Source organism: Dreissena polymorpha, chromosome 16 (assembly GCF_020536995.1).
Source record: "Dreissena polymorpha isolate Duluth1 chromosome 16, UMN_Dpol_1.0, whole genome shotgun sequence".
Taxonomy (NCBI): domain Eukaryota; kingdom Metazoa; phylum Mollusca; class Bivalvia; order Myida; family Dreissenidae; genus Dreissena; species Dreissena polymorpha.
In genome coordinates this window covers 29,199,027-29,219,548 of record NC_068370.1, presented here as the reverse complement: position 1 = coordinate 29,219,548, position 20,522 = coordinate 29,199,027, and the positions used below count along the sequence as shown (strand labels likewise).

At 32.1% G+C, this 20,522-nt stretch overlaps 1 long non-coding RNA gene across 1 annotated transcript; it reads left to right on the top strand.

Moving 5' to 3' along the window:
• The first annotated feature begins 1,272 nt into the window (after nt 1-1,272).
• On the top strand, nt 1,273-17,138 carry LOC127861570 (uncharacterized). Its single transcript, XR_008040268.1, has 4 exons — nt 1,273-1,406; nt 15,308-15,489; nt 16,063-16,134; nt 17,067-17,138. It is a non-coding gene; the product is annotated as an uncharacterized LOC127861570 (long non-coding RNA).
• Nucleotides 17,139-20,522: the final 3,384 nt, after the last annotated feature.

Below are 20,522 nucleotides of genomic sequence, written 5' to 3'. Positions count from 1 at the left end.
ACAAATACAGTAATGTCACGTGTCAGTATAATATACAAGATGCCTGTACCACGTGACTTTTTCGGCTATGTGTGGGACAATCGGATGTCAGCAAAACGTCGCGTCAGATAACGTTTTTGATAATTTCTTCATTTACAAAAAAAACAAAGACGAGTGCCCGGTCATTGTCAAAATAAACAACTTTGTTCAGTTTTCGCAAAATTAATGAAGTATTTTTTCCAAAAAGTGCAACCGCGTGTTTGAAAACACACGAAGTGAAAAGCTATGTGTGATATATTGTTTTTATTCGATCAACAAAAACGTTGATTATAATGTTGTCGAAGGTTTAAAACACAGGGCGGACATTGTAATTCTTCATAGAGAAGGTACTTCAATTCTATGTTTGCGCAAAAAGAGTGTGTGTATAAAAATGTAATAATGCTATGTGTGGTAAGAACCAATATCTGCCTATGCCAGAATTAAGGTGGAAACCATTGTACGCAAGAAAAAATGTTCGGATACCATACATGTCTCTACAGTTTGTAAAGTATAGTTTTGTTAATTGTGACTTGTGAATAAAACTTTACATTTATAAGCAGCATCAAAGAGGAAATAATACACTCATAAATCACCCTACCAAGTATAGTTATGAACAACGTAGTATTCCGTTAACTAGTATTGTCATACGTCATAAAAACGTATAAATAAGGTAGTTTATACTAGACTATGTTTTGAAATATATATCGTATACATGGTACAGTCCTATCGCTATTGTCGTCATTACATGCGATATAAAGGCCGACCGGATGTTGATAATTGATGGGTTTGCTATTTGTACAAATGACAGTTTCACAAGGACTCCATCGTATAAATATATGCTCGAAACGTTTATATTTGCAAGGTTGTCTGGTAAGCGTAGCGGGTGATACACGAGCTTCTCACTTAGGTGACCCGGGTTAAATCCCGTTCCCGAAAGGATGTGAGTGTGGTTTGTGGTCACCATACCGGGCTGATGGAGTTTTCTCCTGGTACTCTATCTTTCCTTTCCCACAACTCAAGGTCACGCCAAAATTGGAAATCGTTCAGTAATAATTTAATAGGATCTCATTAACTTCGAAATACACACACTTATATTCAAGTGTTAATTGTGATCAGAACAAAGCACATTTTAGGAACGGAAGGACCTCATTCACTTCTAATTATACACACTTTTAATTACAACTGTTCATTGTGATCACACCATTGCATATATAAGCACTGCCATTTTGTTATATGTTTATTGAGCATTTATTGGTTCATATCTTGTTCATAAAGTGCGTGTTGTTAGAATACCTCTGATAATTAACCATAGCCGGAAATTTCGCGTATCCTGGAAAGCGGACTCGACAGTTCCTAACTTTCATTCGCAAGGTGCGTCCCTGCTTTCCGTAAGTAATTTGTTCAACTTATTTATCGTCTCTTTTTCTTTTTAACTCTTTTCCTTTTTTCCTTCAAAAAAACCGATGACCTTTTACTTGTCATGATTAAAAATATACATATATGTATACGTTTGCATGTAGATTCGCATCATTAACCTTGCACGTAATAACTCTATTTAGGATCGCTAGTCTTATATTAAAAAGTGCACTTGGTTCACAATATATAAGGCAAAAAAACACTAAATGAGTTGAATATTTTATTAAATAACTAAGTAAATAAATTAATTTGGTGCACGTATATACAATAAATAAATAAATAAATAAATAAATAAATATATATATATATATATATATATATATATATATATATATATATATATATATATATACCAATATATAGTGCCAGTTACGCGGTCTCGGTAGTTTTCAGACTGTACTTACGAGGTCAATATAAAAAACGGGGTCTATATACAACCCCGCATTCTAGGCTCCTTTAATTACTATGAGGGGGGTGTAGGGGAGGTAATGCAATCAAATCTCACAATAAGGTCTTAAATCGAAAACCACAATCAGGTCTGAAATTGAAATTGTATATACCTCGCAAATAAGTTCGCTATATATTTCCTTGTATAAGACGTTAAATAAATGACGTATTTATATACAATAATAATAGTAGGTACCCCTATATACCTTAATTCGTGTTTATATCGGATAAAAAAGGGTATGGAGATACATGTATTTAAAGTGGGAACCCCATAACCTATTTCTAAATCAGAGACCCCGTAACTGGCCATATGTGTGAATATATATATATATATATATATATATATATATATATATATATATATATATATATATGTAAATATATAAATACATAAATTTATAAATTTATAAAAATTATGTTTTGAAATACGCATTTAGTGTACAATCAGCAAAGGAATGTATGTGCTTGATAAAGTAATATTTTTCCGTTGTAAAAATGTACAAACATGTTTGCATACGCATGACAAAATGTGCGTTTATTTGTAAATCTTAATTGAAACTTTGTTTTATATTCCATTTACAAGATTTAGCAGCGTAAATAAACGTTAAAACAACGATTGGCGAGTTGATAGCTACACTTGGCGAAATTATGGTAGAAAAAAACAACACTTTACAGTGAACAACAAACCAATATAAAAGCTTTTAAAAAACACAAACAATCAAATGCGTCGTTGATGACAGGTGTATTAAATATGCTTATATGTTCGCAAAAAAGCTAATTTAATAATAAAGCGGTATTTGTTTATAACGAAGAGAGCGAAGCTTGTCTGGGTCTACCGGACGGAATACCGGAAACGAAATAATTGCCAACACAAAAGCGACAAAACCATCTCATTTACACTGTTTAATTAAAGTGTTCAATGAATGCGTTCAAAAAAGCACATGTAACGGCAACGAAATACAAAAACGTGCTTGATTTCAACAAATATTTTTATAGTTCAAATGCAAAACTAAAACGCAATGTCGAGTACTAGAAAAACAAATATAGCCATAATTGTTTTATGTGTGTTGTGTATACCGGGAAATGGCATATACAAGATTAAAGTCTATACATGACTATTAAGGTGAAAGGCAATGGAGTTCGTCAGCTAATTACCAATATTCAAAACGCGACGCGGAAACAGCAATTTTCGCATAAAAACGTTTGTCATCCTGATATAATAATTAAGTCATTAATGCAGAATTTACAGCATTAATTGCATCAAAAGAAAGCCGTTCAAAAGCCGCGGTAATACTAATAATCATGACGAAATAAAAAACCAATACAATCGTAAACTATTAGCTCAAACATGACACGGCCTTTAAAACCATTAGTGATATTGACATTCAACTGGTATCGGTTATGGGGATCTTTATGGTTACAGGTTATAGGAATCGCAAATATTCGGTCACAATTTCCCCCAAATAATCGTGGTATTCCATGCAACAACGCGATGCTATAAGACAAAAAGTATATAATTTAAATCAACCAAGCGCGAAGGAAAGGAGGTATTGCAAAGGATGCTCACGATTAAATTTTTTAATAATGTTGACGAGACCCTAAGTATGAGGAATGCATCCGTTATTAAAGCGACATGGCAAACAAAAATATGCAATTTGATGTGTTAAAAGTCATATCAATTCTGAAGTCGGTTCACACACTAGTACACCATTGTTATTTATATCACTTATTTATTTTAAAAATTATTAAAGTAAAATATTTTAACCAGAATGAATACGTTAAAATGACTCCAAATGTTTCTTGTATGTAACGAACACGATTTAGAGTACTGCCGATATGATGAATGTTTCGACTATATATGCAGCGCGAATGTTCAAACTAAACACAATTCTATGTTGACATCATTTCCGGGTATTATATTTAAATTAAACTTATGAGAACAAGACATAACGAAAACACGAAATGTTATTAAATCATCAAAGCACGTGAAGATATATTCCCCTTTTAGGCTTTAAATTTCTTATTAAAACGCAAGGTAGGGGAGGGTAAAAGTGGGCTTCACTTATCTGAACAAGTATCGGTCTTTGATGAAGATAAGGGTCACTAGGTTGCTGCTACTGAATTCAGTAATTAATATTTTTTAATCAAATTCACTTCAACTCATATTTATAATTGGGTCGTGTTGCTTATGCATGACAATCAATTTTTTTTCTTTTTAACAGCAACCCATGCGAGCGTCGGACATTTCCGATAAAATATCCTTACATTTCCAAAACTGGCGGTCATCGTGTCAAAGAAAAAAAATATGTAAAACTTGTTTTAATTAGAAAAAAAGTAACTTCGAATTTGTTAAAAAATATCGACTGTTATCGTTGTTTTTTTTTCGATAGATGGTTTCACGATAAAATAGAACGGTTCATTACCAACCAGTCCAGCCAAATTGCTTTCTGTTTTGGTGACGTAACAAGTTCAAACACTCCGGATCAGCAGACGATTTATTGCTTAAATCTGCCTATCTCACGGAGGATTCCGAATGTAGTTGATGTATCACGATTGAAGTTCTAAGTGCTTTCTCAGAACCAGTAAAATCCTGCAATGAGTCAAGTGACGTCAGCGAAACACAACAGTTTTTCATTGGTTGACATGAAGTGTACTGGTTTCAATCCTTGTTATGATTGTCAAGCGGAAGCGGGGAACGATACGAAGTTTCCCCGTTCAAGTTCCCATTTTCCTTGACCTTGGTAACATATTATGATTCGAAAGTAAGCACTTCAGACAACTGTAACGTTTTACCGAGTACTATTTGATTTAATACATCAGCCTACAAATACAACACACCAAGCTTTCTTCACTTTTAATTGGAAGTTTTATCATATGTTTTAAAAGAACACGTTTAAAATAAGTTAGCATTTTACAGTATGTTATATTTTTAAAATATCACGAAAGTCAATATAATGGAAAAAAAAAACTGATAAAAGGTATTTTTTTAGGTGTGCCTAAAAGAAGAACAAGGTCCGTTTAAATGTGGTGGCTTTGGTCTCGTGACTTTGTCAAGGGACACTGTTTTTAAAAGTATATTTGTATGTATTAATTAAAGAAAGGCCTATACGCTTTACAGTGTATTTTTTAAATCAATTTCCTTATTTAAGTTAAAAATCAAAATATTAAGTTGCACCAAAAACTGTTTACAATCCGGAGAGTATATTGGATGTTCCTATTAGATTAAATAACGTAAAGAATGAATTTACCAAAAGAACTTTGCTTTAAATAAACAGTCAAACAGCTCATGGTGGTAAATATATATATCGCGCGTATTAAACTTTTATGCTTGAATAACCTGCCTTTTATATACAGAATTATCTGCTAATGTATATACTGGTAGATGCAAACATACAACCATTCATACACCATACTGTTTGACTCACCGTCAATTATACATCAGACAAACAGTCTAACCGACTCAAATTGTTCGCACCGATCCTAAACTATTTTTAACTATCAAGTTAGATATATATATAAAAATCGACACGAAGGAAGTGACATGGACAGACTGAGTTTAACTACTAAACTTGTGAAAACAATACTGACAAGGAAGGAAATATAGAATATATGGTCCTATATAAAAAAGGTAGTAAATGACAGATTAATTGTTCTACATCAAAGATCTATGAATATTCTGTTTAATGCATCTGTGTCGTTTACGCAATGTAACAAGCAAGTAATGTTTTGCTAAGCCCCGCGCGATTAGAAATATATGTTCAATATATACATACCTTTAAATGCCATCGATATACTTACTCCAATACTTAACTGTGAATGAACTAACAGTAACTATTCACACCGTGAGAAAATGTAAAGCCACAATGGGGAGGCCAATTAATAGTGGGCGATCACAATTAATATCGAACCGATTTGTACACCGATTTGTCCACCGACGATAATTGAAGAGTCAAAAAATAAAATAATTCAATACTATGAACACACATATGAATTTATAGAACGTGTCTTAGGCTTAGATTTTGTAGTAAGGCTGTCTAATATATTATGTTGTTTTTTTAAAGCATCTGAAGAATGAATCATCTTATGATTTTTGCAAAATAATCGTTATAAACGTGCTAGAACACGAGTAAGCCATATACTCATGCTTCAATATTAAAATTTGTAAAATATACTTTCCATTAACAATCATACTTGCATAACTAAAAGGATGAGCTCGTTATGCGCTCTCTAGTTTTATCATGCTCGCAATATTAATCTGACCATTTATGTTGTCAGTTCTTTTGATTAAAATAATATAAAAAGTTCGAACCAAGACAATTATTCCACAATTATTTTGTTACATTTAATCCTGTCAGTAAACATATTACCATCCTTCTTGATTTACCCAGATATATTTGTTCTGTAAGCCAAGTCAATCAATAACTGCAGTAGAACTGCATTAACACAATCTGAAAGTATTATTTTAATAAATATGAAAAAAATATGAATACATGTTTGATTACTTATCATGCATCTTTAACGAAATAAGAAAAAATCGTGTGTTTTTGTTAACAAATCAGTTATAAATGCGTTTTGAAACCGACCCGATGGGCCTATAAGTCACCAAAACAGAATATTTCAAATTATATACAATAGCAGCACACACACTGATACGTATGAATAATATATTTCGAAGATGAATATGAACAAAAATGTACATGAATTTATTTCGATGATATACTAATTCAGAACTAATTCAGTTCGTCTTTTAAATATGCTCAAACAATAAATTAAGCCGGTTTTCGTGGACATAAAGACATAAGTATATTAATTTTACTAATAGAATTGTGGTTCGTCAGCTCAGATGATATATTTGCCAAGTGTCTGCGCCTAAAGTCATTGTATGTATCATATTCAAACAGAAAGTGTGCTTCATCTTCTATACGATACCGTGGCACAATGTACAAGTCCTTTGTTCTAAAGGTTCTCCTACATATCGTCCAGTTTCAATCCTTAATGGCAGTTTTATTTACCGTGTGTTTCTAACGTTAAAAATTGAAATTAATATTAAAACAACAAAAGAACATTTATAACCACGTTAACGGACCCAGATCACCGTCTGCGTTTTCCTTCTCTGTTTATAGCGTTTTCCTATGTACTCTATATTCTATGCGTTTAAGAGAAAGGCTTTTTGTACATGTAGACATAACTTGCTTGGAATAAAATGGAGCTTTTAGCGCAACCTTCAAACTAATTTCCGGTTAGCGCAGTAGTTGGTACATTGACAAGGGTTTATATCCCCAATAAAGGAAGAATGGTAGTTTGATCGGTGGTCAGCATACCGGATAGGCGGGGTTTCCTTTGGGTACTCCGGCGTCACCTACACAACAAGACCACACCCAGTGCTATTCTTTATAGTTTGCTTTAGATGTATTTTTTAGTACCCACACCCTGCAACACACTGGAACAGAAAGTGTAATTAACTGTATAACATTATACCATTTGATTGTTACTCTAAAGTGTTTGGTCTTGGTTGAAAGACATTTATCGCCCAAATTGCATTTCTATATCACTACATAATATACTTCATCTGAATGTTTTTAGTATGATATACGATTGTCCACCAAGAAAAATGTTCATTACTCTTCAGAGTGTTATTTCACGTTTTAAAGGGATCTATTCACGGTTTGGTAAATTGACAAAATTGAAAAAAGTTGTTTAAGATTCGCAAATTTTCGTTTTAGTTATGATATTTGTGAGGAAACAGTATTACTGAACATTTACCATAGTCCAATATAGCCATTATATGTATCTTTTGACGATTTGAAAACCTAAAAATTATAAAGCGTTGCAAAGGTCGCCTTGGTGTAATGGATATGGTGTCCGCCTAGCGACCGGGAGGTCACGGGTTCGATCCCTAACATGGGAGCGTTCTTTAATCTCCCCCAAAGACACCAAGTACTGGTTCTAGGCCCAGGAAACGGACTCGAGAGCGTTTATATAAGCCATAGGCTTTCGAGCCAAAATAAATAGGTTTAAACTAAACTAAAGCGTTGCAACGCGAAACGATTGAATAATTTGGAGAGTTCTTTTGTTGTCGTTTAAATTTACGAAACTACGAAGATTGCTTATATAGGGTACAAAATACTTAGACTGTGTATACCCGGCGGAATAGCCGAGATGGCTAATGAGTTTTTAACTCATACTAACTCCAGGACTCCGGGGGTCACTGGTTCAAGCCCTGGTACCGGCTACTTTTTTCCTTTTTTTAAATTTTTATTTTCGATTTTTTACTGGAGCTTTTAAGATCCAATGTTTACATTTATCAATAAAAAGCATTTAATGACAAACTTCAAAATTTGCCAAAATCTGTGAAAAGGCCCCTTTAAGGGTCCGTAAGAATCAAAGGAAGTCGGTGGAGTGTTTTTAAGCATCTGTTGATATTCAATCGTCAAGCAAGTAAAACTTTAATACACTTAAGGGCATTACTACACTTGAGGTCGGCAATCGAGTGTATTATGTAAAAGGCATAGCACCCTTCCAGGCGTTCAATTGACTAGAAGTTAGTAGATTAATTTCCTTTTTTAATGAAATAAATGCTCCTATTTAAGTGCAAGGTTGTTAACCATATCAAGTGTTGTAGCCTGCAGACGAGCTCTACGGTAGATTGCAGATGTTCTCAATTGTTACGTTATTTGTTGCACAACTTGCTGATATGCTTAAATATGCGTATAAGTATGTTTCTTGACTGGGTATATTTGCATTAAGAGCAATTCTGAAAAGGGGTTCAAAACGCTGATAGTATTGGTGCTAACATGTCTTAAGGTAAATCTAATTCATCGCTACGGTATTATGAACTATTAATTCTGAATTTGAATTGCATTAGAATATTACTAACACACTTTACAAGCTTTAATTCTTCTTCTTCTACTTCTTCTTCTTCTTCGTCTTCTTCTTCTTCTTCTTCTTCTTCTTCTTCTTCTTCTTCTTCTTCTTCTTCTTCTTCTTCTTCTTCTTCTTCTTCTTCTTCTTCTTCTTCTTCTTCTTCTTCTCGATTACTACTTCACTTGGAGTCCACTTATGTAAACGGGTGGTGTTCTTTAGAGCATATCATGGTGTCAAATGAAAAACTTTACATTCGAATGATTCTGTAATTTTGTTTACTGATGGGCGAATTTCTGTCAGAAACATTTGACCAAAAGAAATCTGATTATGAATAGTGGGGTGCGTTGAATGAACCATAACACAAAGCAATATAAAAAGCGAAATACATGACAATATTTTGATATTGCGTTAAATGAATTTAATGACTGTTATGAATTTAATGACACAACTGAAAAACTAACTTTGCGCATGATGCAAGTTGTACTGTCTATGTATTTCTTCATTAGTGATTATAAGTGATATTTATTAAGCATTTTATACAATATATATATGAATAAACCACGGTTTGAAAACCAGCGGGTGCGCGTGACGTCACTAGTCAACTCGTCTTTAAGAATAATAACGAATTCTAACACGGCACGCGACTTGTTTTCTATAGACAAAGAAGGGAATCAAGTGTGGGTTATTCTGCAATAACTTATGGGCGGAGCTTAATGTTTCGAAAATAGTTCCGAATAAATAAAGAAAATATTGTAGTAAAATGCACGTGCTAAAACCCGCTCTAAAAGAAATGTAATAAATGTAGCATGTATATAAATGTAATGAAACAATAAATTGTATATTTGGTGATAAGTGGCATAACCACGTCTACAAAGAATGTTATTTATTAGGAAACGTAATTCAGAAAACATTTATAGCATGTCAGCTTTTCAGTAGCATCAATAAACGTGACGTCATTAAGTTTCTATGATTGTTGTTTTCAATGAAAATGACGTCATTTGCAAAATATTTATAAATGAAAATGACGTCATGAATATGTTTGTACAATTCAATGACGTCACTTAATAGTGAACTTTGTACTAAGAAGAGCGGAGTATTGAAAAATATAGTTCACGTCCTAAAGCTTGAACCAAATCAATCAGAATCGTGTTAGAATCGAAATAATATTTTTCTATGATGGTTTGTTGTCGAATAACCCACAGTAAGTTGTATAGATGCGTGTTATCAAATCACTCGTGCTTCGCACTCGTGATTTAATTCCTACGCATCTATACTCCTTACTGTGGGTTATTCGACAACAAGCCATGATAGGAAAATATTATTTCTTAAATATAAAGACAGTTTATTGTGGTATGCATCTGGCAGAAATGACAATGAGTATATATATTTACAAATCAAATGTGTGTCACTACGGTACAAGTATGGGCCCACATATCCAAAGTCATTTCATCCTTATCAGCTGAGCATACTTCCGATTATCAATTATAGATTTTATTACATTAAAATTGAAACGAAATATGAATGGGGAAATACGTTTATGTATTTGGTAAATAATTTGTACAGCAAAACCCCATATTAAAAAGTCACCTTGGTTTTCATATTTTTCTTTTGTTCCGGTTATTAGGAAATCGCAATCTGTACTAATATTTGTTGATTTTCGTGTTTCGTTTATTCGAATGCAAAACCAAAAACGAAAATACGGTATATACTCGACCCTCTGCTCAACAAAGCGATCCTTATCGATCGGCGATTTTTCATAAACCAAAAACCTCATTTGAAGCGATAGTCTTATTATCAAAAATCAATAAGTGCGCGAAATGAAGATATTTTGATTACCGTTCGATTTTTGCTCTCAATAACACACATAGGTTGCTAATACGAATAATTTGAATATATGTTCAATTATAATGCCCAACTTATAATTACTGAATTTAAGATAGAATAATGCTAACACAATATATGATTAACTTTAATAATAATTTTGCAGTACATGTACATTTCTTAAAATCCGAAATTATTTCCGTATTATAACATGACATATCGAATATTTCATGCAATAAAATTATAATTAAATGTTTGTATTTCCGCCTTAAAAATGTTTATATGGAACTTGCTCAATCTTATTATCCAGCCCAAAGTGTCACTTGCAATGTATGGGACAAAAATTCAGAGATCGATCTATGAGAAATGGTCATAAATCTTATTGGATTATGTTGTCCAGCTGAGTAGGAGCGGGGAAAAGGGGGGGGGGGGCTCGACTGCAGCGCTGGGGTGTCGAGCTACGGTTTATTTTTCGACAAAGGAGTCACTTTTTATTAAAACTGATAAACTGAAAAATACCATGTATCTAGTTATTATTTATATGATTGGAAGTAATTTAATGCCAACAATGTCTTAATTATGAGAGTATAATGTGAAACAAATTCCAACTAATAATATACCAATAAGGAAAGCAAACTTCTTATTTCGTCTTGTTTGTATACAAACGATGCAGTGTTCCGGAAAATTCAAAACAAACTCAATATGGTATAGGCAACAATGTTACGTAATGAATATTATCGGTCATTATTATATATAAATACAATAATAAAATTTTGAAAATTATAAATAAATTTATTAGACATTATTAAGGTCAAATAATAATTGAATGATGGGAATTATAAAAAGATTATTTGAACATTATTATATATAAATATAAGAATTTAATCTTGAAAATTATTAAAATATTTTTTTGTATAAATCGAATATTAGAAATTATTAATTAATTTATAACAGGCATAATTATATAAATGGATTACTTGAATTTTGGAAATTATTGATAGATGTAAAATTAAGAAGAATATGATAGTATAAATAAAATAAAATAATTTTAGTAGAATATTTTGTTAAACATTAAATAGGGAAATGCAAAAAGGTATACCTAAGAAAACACAAAACACACAGCAATGTGATGAAGCAAACCTTAGAAAATACGATTATGAGGGAACCTATGTTGTAGTGTTCTAGGTCAACGAAGTGACTTGTAACAGATACTTGAGTAACGGGTTACCTATGTGCAAAAACTGTTACCTACAGTGAGTTATGTGTTACAGACTAACAATATATTTTATACATCAAACGAACATTTTCCTTATACAGTAACATAACATATACCACAATAATTAGTATACATATTGGAAACCTAAATGGTTAGTTATTAAAGGCAATGTCCACACCACTCATCGACATCAAGGCACTCTAATGTAACTTAAGATAATTCTTATTATGGGACTTATTCAGCAAAAATAGTATATTTGCCAACCAACACTGAGCAAGTGCAAAGGCGGAGTTATATAGACCAGGTAAACCATTGGATACAGACTTGTGGCTGATTGTCGGGTATCTGTCGATATATAATGTTGCATGCTTGGTTAGAAAGAACACTCTGTGGATAGGTTCAAATGAACACTTTATATTTGTAGCTATAAATAGAAATTAGTCTGTATTGTACTTTACTTTAAAAGAAAAGTGAAAGAAAACTTAGAATTATTTAGAGAATTATCTTGTTCATAAAAAGTGATACAAATAGTGCCTAAACATGTAACTACTGTACAACAACATTTATCTGGAAGGTGTATTTTCAAGACGCTTGTAAAGCATACGCGTGGGCCGTTCTTTTAAGAAAATGGAAAGGCTAAACGTTTTTATTACAACTAAACAAATGAACATGACCACGTTGATCTGTATCGATATCATTTTTCTACAGATCTGATTCGACCGAATATTGGCTAGTATAGTTAATAAAATATGGTTTTCGTTGAGATCTAAACATCAACTGCTTAAACCTCATGAAATAATTAACGGTGTTACACACATGCTACAATATGTTTAAGCAACTTTGTCTTAATCGTATGGCGATCCTCTATTTTTATTAACTACCAAAGACAAATCATAACGATCGATTTCCTGCTACAACTTTTACTTAGTATATAATCTTAAATAAAACGCATCTATAAGCGTGTCCGTACTTCATCGTACACGCTATATATTTTACTAAAGGACTGAATGCGAAGTTGAACGGGTCATAGTACTACCATTATCTAGAATTACTTTAACTAAAATAATAATAAAACTACGGTCTAAATGCCAAAGCATCAAACGGTAAATGATTTCTTATAGGGATTGCACACGTTCAATCATAATTCAAATATAGAAATATAGTTTTTTGCAACGATTTCTTAGCCAGGCGCCCGTACATTTTACTGGAATCCCTATGACAATAACATACAGCATATCATGAAATAAGTAAAACAAATCAAACTATTTGCTATGTATACCGATGAATAACAAGCTATAATTATCATTGCATGCATTTCTAATAAGAAATTTTACAAGGTAAACTCTTCAGATTGAATTGCTATAGCTTATTGAAATAAAAAGTTTATGGCAAAAAACATTTGCCATTATACATGATTTAACATTTGCACGTTGTTGCACATGGTTGTAAGATGATTTCAAAAATTATATGTTTGTACATGTAAGGAGCTACAGTTTTTAATTTGCGCTTATTGTGTGGTTCGAAGTATCACTATACATTACATTTTTACTTCCTATGTTGCCCTCTTAAACATCAAACACGTTTCAAACCCACTCAGAAATAAGGAGATATAGTTTGACGGGGTTAAGATAATAAGTTAGAATCCTGTATTTAAATGTATTTTCGAAAACAACATTTAAAAATATTTTTTCGGCATGGACGTTATAAGTATAAAATTATATTAAGCGTTTTCGTTGAGAGATTAATTTCGCATATGTAAGACATATTTAAAGATCGTCTAAAATGCGATGGTAGCGAAGATCTTTAATTTGTATGTTACATGTGTTCCTTTCAATTACGTACTATCTCGACTCCACGCGATAACTCAAAATTGTTATTTGGAACTCGATGGAAACATTTTTAATGTTTGAGAGGTTAATAGATTCACACTTTAAAATGTGTTCTAACTGCGTGTATTCTGGGTTGATTTATTGAGCAAATAGCTTGCCACTAGGTCACATGCTCAACAATACACGGGGTGGTTCATTAATATATATTAATTAACTAACCTTGCACGATGTTATGAAGGATCTGCTCAGCCTTGGCTTAATGAAATTTTAGGAACACACATTTTTCAGAATTTGGATAACAAATAAAATTTGAAATTCAACACAGCTATCGTTTATTGGATTTACATTATGTTCTTAGTGTTCCTTTTACAATGCATTACAGGTAAAATCTGCATCTAAAAAAAGCTTGGCGAATCATCGGTATTTTGAGGTCTGAAAAAGCCTATTTCAGGTCCAATATAGAACAAAATGTATATTGATTTCATCCGATAGCTTCTTGAATCTTGAGACGCAGTCTAGATTAACTGCTCTAACCAATTAAGCACATAATTAGAAGCTATACATAATGAGTCAGCTAGAATATGAACCGGCGCCACTATTTTTTTTATATTCACTCTCTATTAAGCGGTGTAAATTGCAAAACACTTGTAATAAGAATGCAGAAAACAAACTAACATGTTCATTTTACAAAGTAAAACGCAGCATATGTCCCTTATACCCTTCAAATCGCATAATAATCAACCCCAGAAACAACGAATCAGTTATTCCTATTCAGGCATGAAGTGAATCATGTCAATGCTCATTTCTTCCAACAACTTCACGAGAATAAAATGCCCTTACGTCAGACTTTCAACTTTATCACCCGGTGTCTATCTGTTAAGTCTCTCTGAGCGAAAATCTAAAAAATCGTCTTAATTATTAAATATTGGTACATAAGCTGGTAAAATTCGCAAGTTTGCGCCTTCAGATCCCTAAATAACGACCTATTCCGAAAAGCACTATTAGAAAGTCCTCTTAGCTCATGTAAAGGAAATGAAACTTTCAACCGTTTTCCTCTACATAGTCAACACCATAATTTTGTTTGGAATAATCTGTTTGGAAATAACCTCTGTCATCTTATAAGAAACAACTTACTATTCGGATGTAAAAACATTGAACCTGAGCCAAAACATAACTCGTAGTCTCAATTTCGGAATCCAACGATATATCGTCTTTTCAAATCGTTGCTCATAAAAAGAGGCCACAGCAAACCAAATTTTCCGTTTATGTTCTCCATAATTCTACTTATTCCTACTCGTTTCCTGCTCTACCTCGTAATATACTTGATACATATTGTATACACTTGTATTATAACTTTATATATGTCTTGATATACAATTCATCATTTCATGTTCACTTTAATATACAGACGCTGCAACATTCACCACCAGTTGGTAATTGCTTTAAATGGTCACATGTGATAAAATCCTAAATGCATGGTGAATATCTATAGAGAGAAATAAGTATAAGTGTGAAGCAACTTGTGTTTTTATCAATTACTGCATGAATGTAATTCATATGTCATAATCAAATTATCGTAAGAATAAAAACTGTTTAAACCAAACATGAAAACAAGTGTGAATACGCTGACAATACTAATTCCGATAATTAAAAATAGTGGAAGTATTTGAAACCTCTCACGACTGATTTTATCTAGATAACACATCAGACTATGATGTTCACATATCACTCGTGCGTGTTGGTGATGATTCTTGCGCTGTGCACGGGGGTCTCGAGGGGCCAGTGTCCAGAGAAGTGTCATTGCGAAGGACTTCGGGTAAACTGCGAAGGACAAAAACTGTCGACCATACCTCCTCCCCTACCCAACGCTACCGTCTTGTAAGTACCGGAACAAGTTTTTACTGTTGTATGTCTAAAATCCATCTGTCTTTCTTTCTCTCATCACCATCATCAACATTATCATCATAATAATAATCCTCATCATTTTCCCTTTCATCATCATCATCATCTTCTTCTTCTTATATCCTTCTTCTACATCATCTTCTTTTTATCATTATCTGTATCAACTACACCGTACTCTAAAGCATGATATATTTGTTTAATACTTGTGTTGTGTCGTCAAAGGGCGCTGTTTGGTATTATTCGATAGGCGTCGAAAATTGTGTCACCTAGGAGTAATGTCCAGTCTGTGGTTTGCTTGATTAAAATAAAAACATGTGTGCCTTAGTCTTTTGAGTGCCGTCACGACTGCGAGGGTTTTCTCTTTTCCCCGCTTACTGTTTGCTGCAATATTCTGGTTATTTTTACGCGCGGTTTGAATAAACTCTTTCCTATATAAAGGAATTGGCAAATGCGTGTTAACCAATCCTTTACTTATTAAAAATGTTTGATGCTTGATTCGTAGCATTATAAATATCTTTTGTATTGCAGTTGATTTTGTTTTTGTTCTAGGGACCTACAGAACAACACGCTCGCAACCCTAACCGACGATTCATTAACAGGATGGCAGAATCTAACGGAACTGTAAGACGTTGTCAGAGATCAAAACCAGTACATGTAACGAATGTGAAGTTAGAATTTCGTAATATTCTAATTTTTTCTTCAAACTGTTCCATCAATGTATGTCGTTCTCAATTACTGTAAATCATTCGGAAATACAAAATACAATACGACCTCACATGTTTTTTTAAACATCATTAGACAACGTTGAATACATTTTATGAAATATCATTTTTTAAACAATCAACGGAAAACCTTTTCGAAACAGATTTTTTTTTGGCAAACTTAAGTATCCTTTATCTTTACAATATGCCTATATACGAAACTGATTATCTTCGCTAATGTTTTTTAATTGTTTGAAACACTATTTGTATTAGTATGTTTGCCGTTGATAATGTAATTAATAAACAGCAAACGATATTCAAACTAAATGGCGCTTCTTGTCAATAAATGTAACAAGTTCATACTAACGGTTCAATCTGAATTCACTGTAAACAGTTTTAGTATGTACTGTTAAATGAATAATAGTAGTAAGTCAGCTTATTAGTTGTTGTAGTAATGTTTAACGTAATTGTGTTGTCGTTGATATTGGTCTAACATTTATAGTTATTGTATAAATTAGTACTTAGTTAAATGTGAATAGTATGCGAAATAATCATGTTCTCGTTAAAATTTGATTGTGTGATGCTTCGTAAAAAGCTCTGATGATAATGCTGATTATGATGATTTTGATGATTTTGTCTTATGTGTGTCATTTCTTAAAGGTGTGCTGTTAAATAATCAAACTATGAAATGTTCTTGTTGTTGGTACGTGTAGTTTGAATAAAGTCTTCCGTGCTCATAAGCATAAGCAGATGCACATTTACCATGTTTAGCTTATTTAAAATATTTGATTATTTGTTTCGTAGAAGAATAGTTTTATTTGATAACTTCAGTTGACGTCGTTTGTATTCCAGGGATTTGTCCAAGAACATGCTCGCATCCCTTTCTGACGATGCCTTTAAAGCACTTCCGAAACTACAGATACTGTAAGTTGTTATCAGAATTCAAACGCAGTACATATAATGTATGTGAAATTATAATTTCGTAATTTTTACTAGTTGCTTCAGACTGATGCATCACTGTTGATCATTTTAAAATATAAAATACAGTATTTGAATAAATTTTTAGTTGTTAATTTATAAAAGTTGATAAGAAAACTAACACGTTTCTTACATTGAATAAAGTTTCATTTTTTAAAACCGGTCACCGGAAAACATTTGCGAAACCGAAAATTTGCAAAAATTAAGTATCTTTTATCTTTTCAATATGCCTTTATACGAAACAATTATTGAATATATGTTTTTTTGTGATCAATCACTGATTATCCTCGCATGATTTTTTCATTATGGAAGTTGTGTGCAAAAAATAGCCTTTCAATTAGATCGTTACCTTTTCTCGTGGGATTTCCTTTTTTCATTGTGATTTTATTATTATCCTAAGGGATATTTCGCCATTGTATACATGGAACACATCTAGATGTATTTTTGCTTGATTTAAGTAGGCTTTTTATTTATAGTTATAAATTTTAAGCAGTATTGATGTACTTGTGTCAATAATCGTTTGAAATATATTAATGAAAATGCATTTTTAAATGGGGAAAAATTTTGTAATGGGAAAAAAGTTTTATTTTCTTGCATGTATGCCACCATAAACTTGATTTAGTTGTATACGTATAATTGCTCAATAATTGCACTTTAATACTATTTTCATAACTATTTAAATTTCATATTTCCCGATATTATATTTTCCCATTAAAAATGGGGAATATACCGGATGGTAAAGTAACCTGACTTTTAAAACGGTAAACAAATCTACTACTTAAGAGTGGCGAAACTCATTATTAGCCGGTGAACCTGTTAACCTGGATATTTTGAATAATTGTTTCACAAACTCGGAGATTTAAAGCCTTTTAAGTATTTTTTTATTTTGATCTTGCGACGCAATTAACTTACACGTATGCCCGCTAGAGCCATGCACGTTATGTACTCAAATGAAAAATCACTTGAACTCGCGCACCTGGATATTTCGGTGCATTTTTTACATTTATCTTTAGTGAGTACAGCAGTGGAATAGAGTATATGTGTGGCCTTAGGACTCAATTCATCTTAAAAAATATGTCTGTTTTTTTTAATAATAATTACAATTCAGTGTGTTCTCCTTCTAAAATCAGTGGGCTTATGAGAAATAACAACCATACTATGTTACAGTGTAAAATAAAACGAGAAGAATAACAATAATTAATTGGTATACATAAAAAATACTTTCCTACACTATTTTATTTAACAAAATAAGAACATTTCTTCCGTGCATTTGTCAAATGTGCTTTTGCCGCGCATCTTGATGAAAAGTAATTCAGTTTATGTAATATGTTTGCATCAATAATCATTAAATATATATATTTACATACCGTCATTCTAATAAGTTTAATTACGTAAAATTCTTTTTTTCTGATTGTGTTTACCGTTGATAATTTATTACTTAAAATCAAACGATATTTAAACTAAACGGCGCTTCGTTTTGATAATATTTAATGTTATTATACTTTTGTTTTGTCAAGAATGTATTTGGCAAGATTTCCCTTGTTTTGTCAGTACCAAGACACCTACTAATGATACAGCAACATGCCATTTAAAGTTAACAGTTGATCTTATTGAAATATTTCATGCACATATCTCTTTATCTTCTTTTTAAAACACTAATATACTAATATATGTGAACTTTTTTCGAAATTTAAATACGATAGACACTATCACTATTCAATGACAAATAAATTGCATTCGGTGTATAGGTGTAAGACTTTCTTTACAAAGTTGTTTTGAGAGGAAAAGCAACGAGCAAAACGAACGCCATCGAAAAAACAGATTCTGTTTTTTAGGAAAAGCTTAATTATTGCGCTTGCACATATATACTTAAGAAAAACAAGGACTTTAAGAAAATTAGTAAAATTTTCCGTCATTCCCATGGAAATAGTATGACTTTAAAATATATAACAATATTTTGTCAAGGCAAGAAAACGTAATATTTACAAACGAATTCAATAAAATGAGATGACTTTTTCGTTTCGTCTTAATACAAAAATGGAATTTATCCCATATGAAACAATAGCTCTTCTTCGAATCGGAGTGCGTTATAAAACGATTTATTTATACATTGTAAAATTAAAAATGTATTTTGAAATTTAATTAAGTTTATTATATAACCATCAAAATAGTGTGATATATATTGGTATGTTGAGTACATGTTGCCAATGTTGACTAGAATATTATATTCCGAGTTTAAGGCTGTTTTAGTTTTTGTGTAAAACCTATCTCAAAACTTTCAAAACCGTGCATTTGTATATAAAATAATGAAGTATGGTCCAATTTACATATTAAGATTGATGAAATCCTTTGATTTTTTAAAACAAATATCATATCGTAATAGATAAATATACCATTTAAGTGTTTTCTTCTTCAAACAGTCGGAAGCAGTAATCTATACCTCTCATTTAGCAGGATCTCTACTTGCTTACCACTGGACTTGTCCATTCAATGGGTTTGCGTGATTTCATCTATTTGTTATATTATCATGAAACTTGTGAACTGGGTTGGTTTTTTAACCCACACCGGGAACCTTTGAAATAATTAAATGAATGTATAAGCATATGACGTTGTTTGTTGCTACTTCAGATACCTGGGTTACATCCGGTTACGCAACATTTATAGGGCGGCATTAAGGGACTTGATAAAACTTACAACACTGTAAGTTGCACTATACACATGATTTGAAGTGAAATAATTGACGTCCAGATTTCCATGTACAAATGTGTCAGTCTGTTGTCTGCTTGATTGGATTGAAGAAATGTGTTTGTCGTTGCTTCAGAATCTTTGTTTTATGCTTTCCAGATATCCGGTTTTCTAAGTTTCTAGTTCGAATTAATGACACTGTTAACTATTTCGACTGCTAAATGTTTTTTTGAATATAGAAGTCTACTAATCTTTCCCATATAAAGACATAATCAGACGAATTTTAACCAATAAATAGCTTATTTAAAATGGTTATCGTCGATTGCATTAGTTACCTCGTTTTTCTTGAAGGTATTTATACGGTAACGAACTCGAATCCACAGGCGACAGTTGTTTGGAGGAATGCTGGACATAAAACATCTGTTAGACGTTTTCAGAGTTCAAGTTTGGGTTAGGCATCACTGCTGATCGTTTTCAATCGAAAACAAAAATTATTTACAGAATGTCTTTGTACATTCACATTTTGAAAACAGTTGAGTGAAAACTAACATATTTCTTAAATTCTACGAACTGTTGACAATACATTAAATACGTTATTTATCATAGCTCATTGTGGTATGTATATGTATGTTGCAGAATATACAT